Source organism: Pogoniulus pusillus, chromosome 14, assembly GCF_015220805.1.
Source record: "Pogoniulus pusillus isolate bPogPus1 chromosome 14, bPogPus1.pri, whole genome shotgun sequence".
Classification (NCBI taxonomy): domain Eukaryota; kingdom Metazoa; phylum Chordata; class Aves; order Piciformes; family Lybiidae; genus Pogoniulus; species Pogoniulus pusillus.
Genome location: NC_087277.1, coordinates 17,265,873 through 17,274,679, shown reverse-complemented (window position 1 = coordinate 17,274,679; position 8,807 = coordinate 17,265,873). Strand labels below are relative to the sequence as shown.

Sequence of the window (8,807 nt, the reverse complement as noted above, 5' to 3'; positions counted from 1 at the left end):
GTGCAGAGATGTGTGTTTACTCTCTCAGATAGAGAAAGCAGTTTGAGCAGCCCAAGTTACCCTAGCCCACTGAGATCCTGATCTACCTTCTTAGAGCTAAGTAACACTTGTGGGTCACACTAGGAAGGGCTGACCTTAGAAGGCCACTGGGGGTAGTGGCAACTCTATCTCCCCTGGGACATGGTTTGAACAATTGCACTATGACGCAATTCAGAAGGACCATGTACACTATCCAGCTGCCCTGTGCTGGCCATGAACTTCCAGCCTTCAACATGGCTACAGGCACACCAGCTTTGGAGATGAGCTTGAAAGCTAGAGTCAGCTATGGCCCAGGTAGAATCATAGAATCATAGAACAATTTGAGTTGGAAGGGACCTCCAAAGGTCATCTAGTCCAACTCCCCTGCAGTCAGCAAGGACATCCTGCACTGATTCAGTTTGCCCAGAGCCCTGATGAGCCTGACCTTGGCTATCTCCAACGATGGGGCCTCAACTATCTCCTTGGGCAACCTGTTCCAGTGCTCCACTACCTCCACGGTAAAGATCTTTCTCCTAACATCCAACCTAAATCTCTTCTCTAGTTTAAAACCACTGCCCTTCATCCTGCCACTTCAGGCCTTTGTAAACAGTCCCTCTTCAGCCTTCTTGTTGGCCACCTTTAGGTACTGGAAGGTTACTATTAGGTCTCTGTGGAGTCTTCTCTTCTCCAAGCTGAAATCTGAGCATGTTTCTGGCTTCTTGGTAGACATCTCTGCACAACTTGCAAACTGTTGTTCGTGATGAAATGTTACAAAATCTTACTGCTGACTTCTATCCAGTGATGATTTGTGTATAATTTTGTTACATACTTCAACTTGATCTCCAAAAACACCAAGCAAAAATATTTCTCTTTATCCAGTCTGTAAAAAAGATAAGCTAAGCTGACAAATGTGAGAAAGGCAAAGAAACACAAGGAAAAGAGGACTGCCCAGATTCACAGATCACTTGCTGTGCAATTTAACATTCAAGATGACTGCAAACAGACCATTCCATCTTCCTGTTCTCATCTCCATCCTTTTCCTCTCCATTTCTCTCCCTTCTCCACCATATCCACCTCCTTCTCTCCTGCACAATGCATTTTCCCCTTTTTTTCCCCCAAACTCATAACACCTGGGTTCTCTTGGAGTCTCCTCCCACCCCAGGTGTCACCACTTTGCCCTCCCTGCCCACTCCCCTTTTCAATCTGGATTCTATTGGAGTCTCCTCCCACCCCAGGTGTCACCACTTAGCCTCCCCCTACCCACTCCCCTTTATAAGTGGCCCCAGGAAAGGCAAGCCCCAAGCTTGCCCATTGTGGGCAGAAGGATCCTCCTCGGATCATCACCGGTGAGTGCTCTGTGGTGCTTCACTGGGTGAATGGTGGAGGGGATTCAAAAGGCCGGGGGGCCTGGTGTGGCCCCCCGGCTAGGTAGGGCTAGGCCTCATGATTGCTCTGACATTGCTCACGGGTGCTGGGTAGGCTTCCTTGGACTGAGTTTATCTGTGTTGAGTTGCTTCTTTCAGCTCTCTGAGGATGACCTGGAGCACTCGGCTGAACCTGTACCAGACCATGGAGGAACACATCCAAGCAAGTCTTGAATATCTCCAAAGGAGACTCCACAGCCCCCCCAGGGCAGCCTCTTCCAGTGTTCTGTCACCCTCACAGTCAAAAAATTCTCCTTTGTGTTTACTTGAAACTTCCTATGCTTCAGCTTCCAGCCACTGCCCCTTGTCCTGTCATCAGGCATCGCCAAGAAGAGCCTGGCTCCATCCTCCTGGCACTCATTTCTCCTTCTGTGTAAGTAAATAACCAGCTCTAAAATGTAGGTAGAACAAACAGCACTCTAGATGATCTCAGGTACCAAGTGAAGTGGCAGTGCCCACCTTTGCAGGCTGAGTCTCTCACAGAGCAAAACCCTGCAGCTTGTGAGGAAGCAAAGCCACACTTTCTGCGTGGGAACTGAAGGGCTCTGGTGATGTCTGGTGTTATAGGATGGACTTAACAGCCACGTGGTAACTGCAGAATGCCACACTGGGGGACAGCTGAGCCACTGTGGAGTCTGGGAGCCTAGGTATCATGATAAACGTGGTTATTTGGCCTTTGGGTACTTGTGGTTAGGGCCCTGCATTTGCAGCAGACAGAAGGGCCAGCCACATTCAGGTCACCAATGTCATCAGAGTCAATAACTGGTGTCTGTTGAGAAAACCAAGCCCAGAAGTGTCTTGCTGCATTGTTGCCAGCATGATACCTCTGATGTCATACCTAGCTCAACCTCCTACTCAAATCAGGGTCTGCTATGGGACTCAGACCAGCTTTACTCAGCCTGGTCTTGAAAACCTCTGAAGACAAAGACCACATAACCTTGCCCTGCCCTGTCCATCCACACAAATAACTGATATGGGGGTCCCACCGAGCAAACCACCACCTCCTTACTCCCATCAGCCAAGGTACAGCTGAATGGCCCTAATCTGTTGAACATGGAGCCTACATATCCACTGAATCTGAGCTTATAGCAGTTCCATTACCAAGGAAGGCTGACACATGCTACAGGGAGAAATACAATTTGACATAGTTATGATTTAGCAGCAACTTAAGATTTATTAATGGTGAAAAGTAGATTAAATGTTGAGTTTTAGCAGCACTTAATCATTAACCAATTCAAAGTTAATGACGTGATTCACTAGAATACTCAAAACAGCTACTAAACTGCTTGGAAAAGCAGAAACACTTCAGTCTTGTCTCCCAGCTGCTGCTGAAAGCATTCTTTTGGATTCTTCCATGTCTTGCCTAACACACACCTCTCACCTGCATCACTGCAGATGTAGTCTTTGCCTCCTTAAATCCAAAATCATCTGCTGTCTGGACTAGAGCCATAGCAGGCATGTGGTCTGTGGACACATCTCATCCCTGTGTTTTGCCCACCAATACCAAGATGCAGCTGGTTTCACACCAAACTCCTGCAACCTTCTCCTCTATGCCAAGTCAGGTCCTCTCCAAGCCTATGGCCTTCTACCTCTCCTTTCTTGCTCACTTCAAACCAAGACCTCCTTAACCTTCAGCCTCTGCTCTTTACCTCCTTGACTCTGTTCTCCCTGATTACTTGTCCTCCTCGAGAGTAGCCTTCCCAACAGCCATCCCGTAAACCTCACCAGGCTTCTTTTTCTCTTTCACGCCTTCTCAAGACCATGGGTGTTTTCAAGCCAGCCCACTCTGGTGTAAGGAACCATGTGGTTTACTCGTGCTCTCTTATGGGATCAGATGTGACAGCAATGAATACAACAGAAAAGCTCTGACTAGAGGCAATACACGAAGACTGGACTTCAGATCTAATGACTGGGAACCATTTCAAGTGTTAATCTTTCTCCTTTGTTGTTCTTTACCCAAGTCGAAGCTAAATCTTAATCTCCCTAATCCCACTATTTCCATGTGAAAGGTCTGCGAGCAATGTGGGAGATAAACTCATTTGCTTCTCTTAGAAGTTACGTCAAGGAGCACAACGGGAAGATCCGCACAGGCAGGAATTTTTAGCTGCAGTCCCCCAGGGTGCAAGGACCGTGCTCTTTTTTCAAACCTGATTAATTCTGCATCAGTTGGGCACATTACAGACACCACTTTCCTGAAGTCTACAGTGTATTCCCTGGGCCGCAGCTGCTGCTTCTGCCACTGCTTGCTATTTGCAGTCTGATTGTATCTGACAAATAGCAATGGGAGAGATTTCAGGAATGACTCAGAGGCAAAGGCAATTTCACATCCAAGGACAGCTTTTCACTGGATACAGAAAGAAGAATGAACGAGGCTTATTCCTGCCACAGCACCCTCTTGGGATCTTACTGAATGTCACATCTTAAGCCATGGGCATTTCCATAGCCCTGCAGCTTTTCTCTGCTCCAGGCACAAGGGACAATAACTATCAGCACATTTCTTGGGTTTCTCCCATGTTAGTGACAATGTGCTGGATTTAGATGTACTCTTTTTGCCCCTGGAGGATCTGCCATGATGGGTCTTTCCATCTCATCCTACCTTTGTGAGTCGCTAGGGTTTACTTACTGGCTTTTGTCTCCCAGTCTGGGTGTCCTGAAACAGTGGCTGTAGTTGTGCTGGAATCTTGCCAATTTGCTCACCTAGGAGCCATTTGCACCTGCTGTTTTTGCAGCCCTTCTGGTGTTTGTCACTTCTTGTGTTTCTACAAGAATCTTTATCCAGTCTCCATTCTTGCCGGTCTCGACATTTCCATTTTTAATTCCCCAACACATGCAAAATCCCTTCTCTTTCTCGCAACAATCCCTTCATGATGGGGAAAGATGTTGTTACACAGGAATCTGCACACACAACTGAACCAGCCTGGTGTGAACCTTGTCCATTCAAGCCTACAAGGGATGAATCTGGGACCAACAACCAATTTTGTGCTTCCCACCAACCAAATAAAATATGGGAAAACACAGGAGGGCGATACTGCCATGGAGCAGTGTTGTTCCATTTTCTGGACAGGAGAACATTTGCTGACTGCTTGATGGAAGGCATGTTCATCTATGCTCAGCAGCAAAGTACATCCGAGACATTTCAAGCTCAGTCCCAAGATCCTGTGGGAAATATTTCAGGATCAGCAAATTCAGGCTATTGCTCTTCAAACTCCTTCACTAGAAACAGATGTAAAGTTTTAGCCACTATGGTGTAATCAGCCAAGAAACAGTCTGAGGTGGGGTTATATGCTCACACAAAGCCATCCCTAGGGGATCATTTGTCCTTTGCTGGGAATGCATCGGTGTGAACTTAACTCAGGGAGCACTAAGACAACAGTAACCCTCCCTTCCTCAACTCCAGCACCATTCAGCAAAGCACAAGTTCTCTCTGCCTCATGCTGGGAGGTCTGTAGCATGCTGTCTCCTGTCAGCCCCGAGGCCACATGCAGCCCTGACATGGAACTATTTCTTCCACTTCTCAAAAGCCCAACTGGCCTTCGTTCCTTTTGAAAACTACTTTCTGTGTTTCATCTGAGATAGTTGTTGGCCTTATGTGTGCCATTTCAGAGGAGGTATCGTGTCCACCAGTTTTGCAGCACATGATGCTGCTGGCACAATCTTTCAAGGCCCCATATGCATTAGGAGTATGGTAAAAGCATCTTCAGGCTGTAATGATGAACTACCCACAGCAAGCAATCAACCTGGTAGTAACGAGTGCTCATGCTCCATCAGAGTAACCAGAATTGAGGCTATTCTCTCTCACACCTTCTCCTTCCCACAGCATTACCCAAAGCCCAATCAGGAAATAAAGCAGCAAGTGGCAGAATTCAGCAGAGTAGGCTGCCAGCTGCAACACTGCTGACGTTACAGTGACACAATTCCAGAGCTGGCATAACCTCCAAACAATTAAAAATTAATCCTGAGTGCTCAGCTTCCAAAGCATCTGGGATATTAATTACTAGTCACAGAACATCAAGCAGGGTGGTACACAGCCACAGCAGTGACTACCCTGCACCTGCAGGAGCCACCTGCTAATGGAGACAGAGAGAGAGCCCTTGTCCTCCACTGTGGCCTCTGTTACCACATCCCTGATAGCCCTCCACTCAGAATCATAGAATCACTTAGGTTGGAAAAGACCTTTAAGATTATTAAGTGCAACCATTAATCCAGCACTCCCAAGTCCACCACTAAACCATGTGCCTAAGTACCACATCTACACCACTTTTAAATGCTTCCAGGGACAGAGACTGAACTACTTCCTGGGCAGCCTGTTCCAGGCCTTAACAATCCTTTCAGCAGACATTTCTTTATGTCCAATGTAAACCTCCCCTGGAGCAATTTGAGGCCATTTCTGCTTGTCCCATCACTTCGGAGAAGAGACAGACATCCACCTCACTCCTTTCAAGTAGTGTGGAGAGCAATAATATCTCCCTTGAGCCCCGTTTTCTCCAAGCTGAACAATCCAGTCCCTCTCTGATCATTCTTGTGGCTCTCCTCTGGACTCACTCCAACAGGTCCATGTCCTTCTTATGTTGGGGGCCTCAGAGCTAGACACAAAATTGCACACGAGGTCAGAGCAGAGGAGGAAAATCACCTCCATTCATCTGCTGGACAGACTTCCTATGATGTGGCCCAGGATAGGCTTGGCTTTCTAGTCTGCAAGCACACATTGCTGGGTCATGTTGAGCTTCTTGTTAACCAGCACCTTCAAGTCCTCTTCTACAGGCCTGCTCCCAGTCCGCTCATTGCTCTGCCTGATTTGTGCTTGGGTTTGCCCTAACCTATGTGCAAGACCTTGCATGTGGCCTTGATGAACTTTAAGACGTTGACAGTAACTGCCAGTAGATATTAAGGCCTACTTTTACTGCCATTGTTACTAATAACAGTAACAGTTGCTACTCTTCTGGCCATCACAAGAATAATAGCGTTACTGCTGTTGTTGTACGCTGCTGTCATTGAACTCTGACTCTGAAGCTGGGCATGTGTGAGGATAGCCCTGTCTAGGCCTTCTTTGGGCCAAACGAACCATGATGGCCTAAGCCTCAAAGTGCAAGCTAAAAGGCAGCTTGGAGAAATGGTGAAATGGAGGTGAAGGAGCGGATGAGAGGAGACATCAGTGTCAGCACCTCTGCGTGAGTGTGCAAGGCGCGCAGTCAGGAGATTCAGAGGCGTTCCCTATCCAACCACAGCCTTCTCACATGACCTCCACGCAGGCATTTGGAAAGCCACTGGGGACAGGAGGCAGCTGCAGGCTACAGTGCTTAATTGTAGGTGTCTCTGTGGGCATTAGGTACCTGGTCTCACATTACAGCCACCAAGGAGCTAATCATCACACCAGTGGAGACTAATAAGCAATTAACTGCCAGAATGTCCAGCTAACCCCCTTGCCTGAACACCAACACCACATGCTATTTGGGATGCTGGATGAACCTCTGAAATCTGCTGAATCTCTTCATGAAGCAGCTCCCCACTAGTTATATGGAGGTGTTATGGCTCACTCTCTACAACTGTGTGCTTTGACATGCCATCCTTCACCATAAGAGGATTCCAGAGCTCTGCACGTGGCTGATAGACATCACATATCACTAATAACACAAGAGTTTTGTTTTGTGGTAAAGCCACAATGCTCAGCACCTGATGCAACTCAGAGTGCTGCACTCCTGTACGAATCTCATCTCTGGATGTAAGAGCTCAAGATGAGCCAAACACTGCATATATATTTTGCATGTGTTTTGCATTTACAGACTTCAACCCAGCCTCTGTGGATGAGAAGTCTGCCCAGCTATCTATGCTGACAGGAACTCACCACCTACCAGTCAGGAGCAGAAACCAGTGTTGGCTGTGCAGGCCACTCTCTGTTCTTCAGGAATGACACAAGAGAATAGGGACTCCTCATCCTTCTCTCAGGTATGTATCAGGTTGGACTAGAGATCTCCCAGGGTCTGCTCCAACCTGAATTGTGGTCTGCTCTTACCTCTGATCATAGCCTCCTGCAACAAAGCATGGATGCCCCTATAAAAACATTGTGTCCACCAGTGTGGCCCCACATCAGGATGGGCACTTTAAGGGGCAGTTGATTACAGAACAACAGCATTTGTGCCATTTCTCCTTTGTTCACTTCTCTCCTGTGGCAGGAAGCCTGGGAGGGACTCTAGCCTGATAGCAAAGCCCAGACTGGCCTGTGCAGACCTGGCTCTGGAAAGCCTGCCAAGGCAGACCGGGGGGGCACACCATCACTTCAGCCTAGCTCTAGGTAACAGCACAGCAGAGCTCGAGCGTTGTCTTTGGCCTCTCTCCAGCAGGTGACCTTCCTGCTTCTGAACAAGGCTTCTGCCAGCAAAGCACATTTATTTATGAGCCATTCAGATAACAGCAGGCACCCTTCCCCTATGGGTTTTGTGACGATGACAACTTGTAGCCCCAGCCTATGGCTCCTCATCCCAGCATGCCTTGACATTTTTCTGCATCCAGATCCTCCATTCACTGCATCTCACTCTGCCCAGCTGCTCTGCCCATGCCATGGACAGATTTATCTTTCCACAGGACCATGAGTGGGGCAGGAAGGTATGAAAAACAAAGCTTCTCCCTGTTAACATTAGAAACCACGATTTCCTCTTTGTGTGACCCAAAGAACTCTTCTGCGTTCAGCACCCTGTTTAATCATTTACACCAGGGCAAAGTCAAGGTGGGACAGACACCCTGTTCCCAGGACCTTAGTGCCTGAGGAGGTGTCACACTTCAGGTCTTCCAGCCTGCCTTTCCTTCTTCTGCAGCCAAACACAGGCTGACCTGGGGACTCATTCCAAGCTGTGGCAGTGTCCTCCTGGAAGGCTGGGTCACTTGAAGAGGGTTTCAAATTGCTATTGAGTCTGTCCAGCAATGGATCTCCCAGGTAATGCCATTCCTGTGCTTCACACTATGTGCCTAATTGACCCACACCCAGTTCCTTGCCTCCCACACCCAAGGAGAAATTAACTCCTTCCCACCTATGGCAAGACTCCATGTCACACCCAGGGAGCCCGAGCTGTTACCTGGTGACCTGCTAACAAACACAATCTCTGTGTCACAATGCTGATAGTCTCTTTGAGCCCCAAAAGGTGGCAGTGGGCATCCTCGTCCCTCACCTGGGGTTATCAGGATCCCTGCACTCCCCATCCTCAGTGCATAGGGGTACTCACATTACTGGTGGGTGAGCCTCTGGGCTTGTGTTCTTAGGAGAGCTTTCCAGGACAGATACTAATTGGTAGAACAAAGAGTCGATGGGGCAGAGAGCTGATACAACATTAACCTGTCCACATTTTGAGTAAAAGCAAGAACCAGCAGGAGGGC

The 8,807-nt window shown here is 48.1% G+C and overlaps 1 long non-coding RNA gene across 1 annotated transcript; it reads left to right on the top strand.

Annotated features, from left to right (window-relative positions):
- Positions 1 to 1,546: 1,546 nt before the first annotated feature.
- LOC135181309 (uncharacterized) lies at positions 1,547 to 3,597 on the top strand. The gene is made up of 2 exons (XR_010304816.1): positions 1,547 to 1,815; positions 3,201 to 3,597. It is a non-coding gene; the product is annotated as an uncharacterized LOC135181309 (long non-coding RNA).
- Positions 3,598 to 8,807: the final 5,210 nt, after the last annotated feature.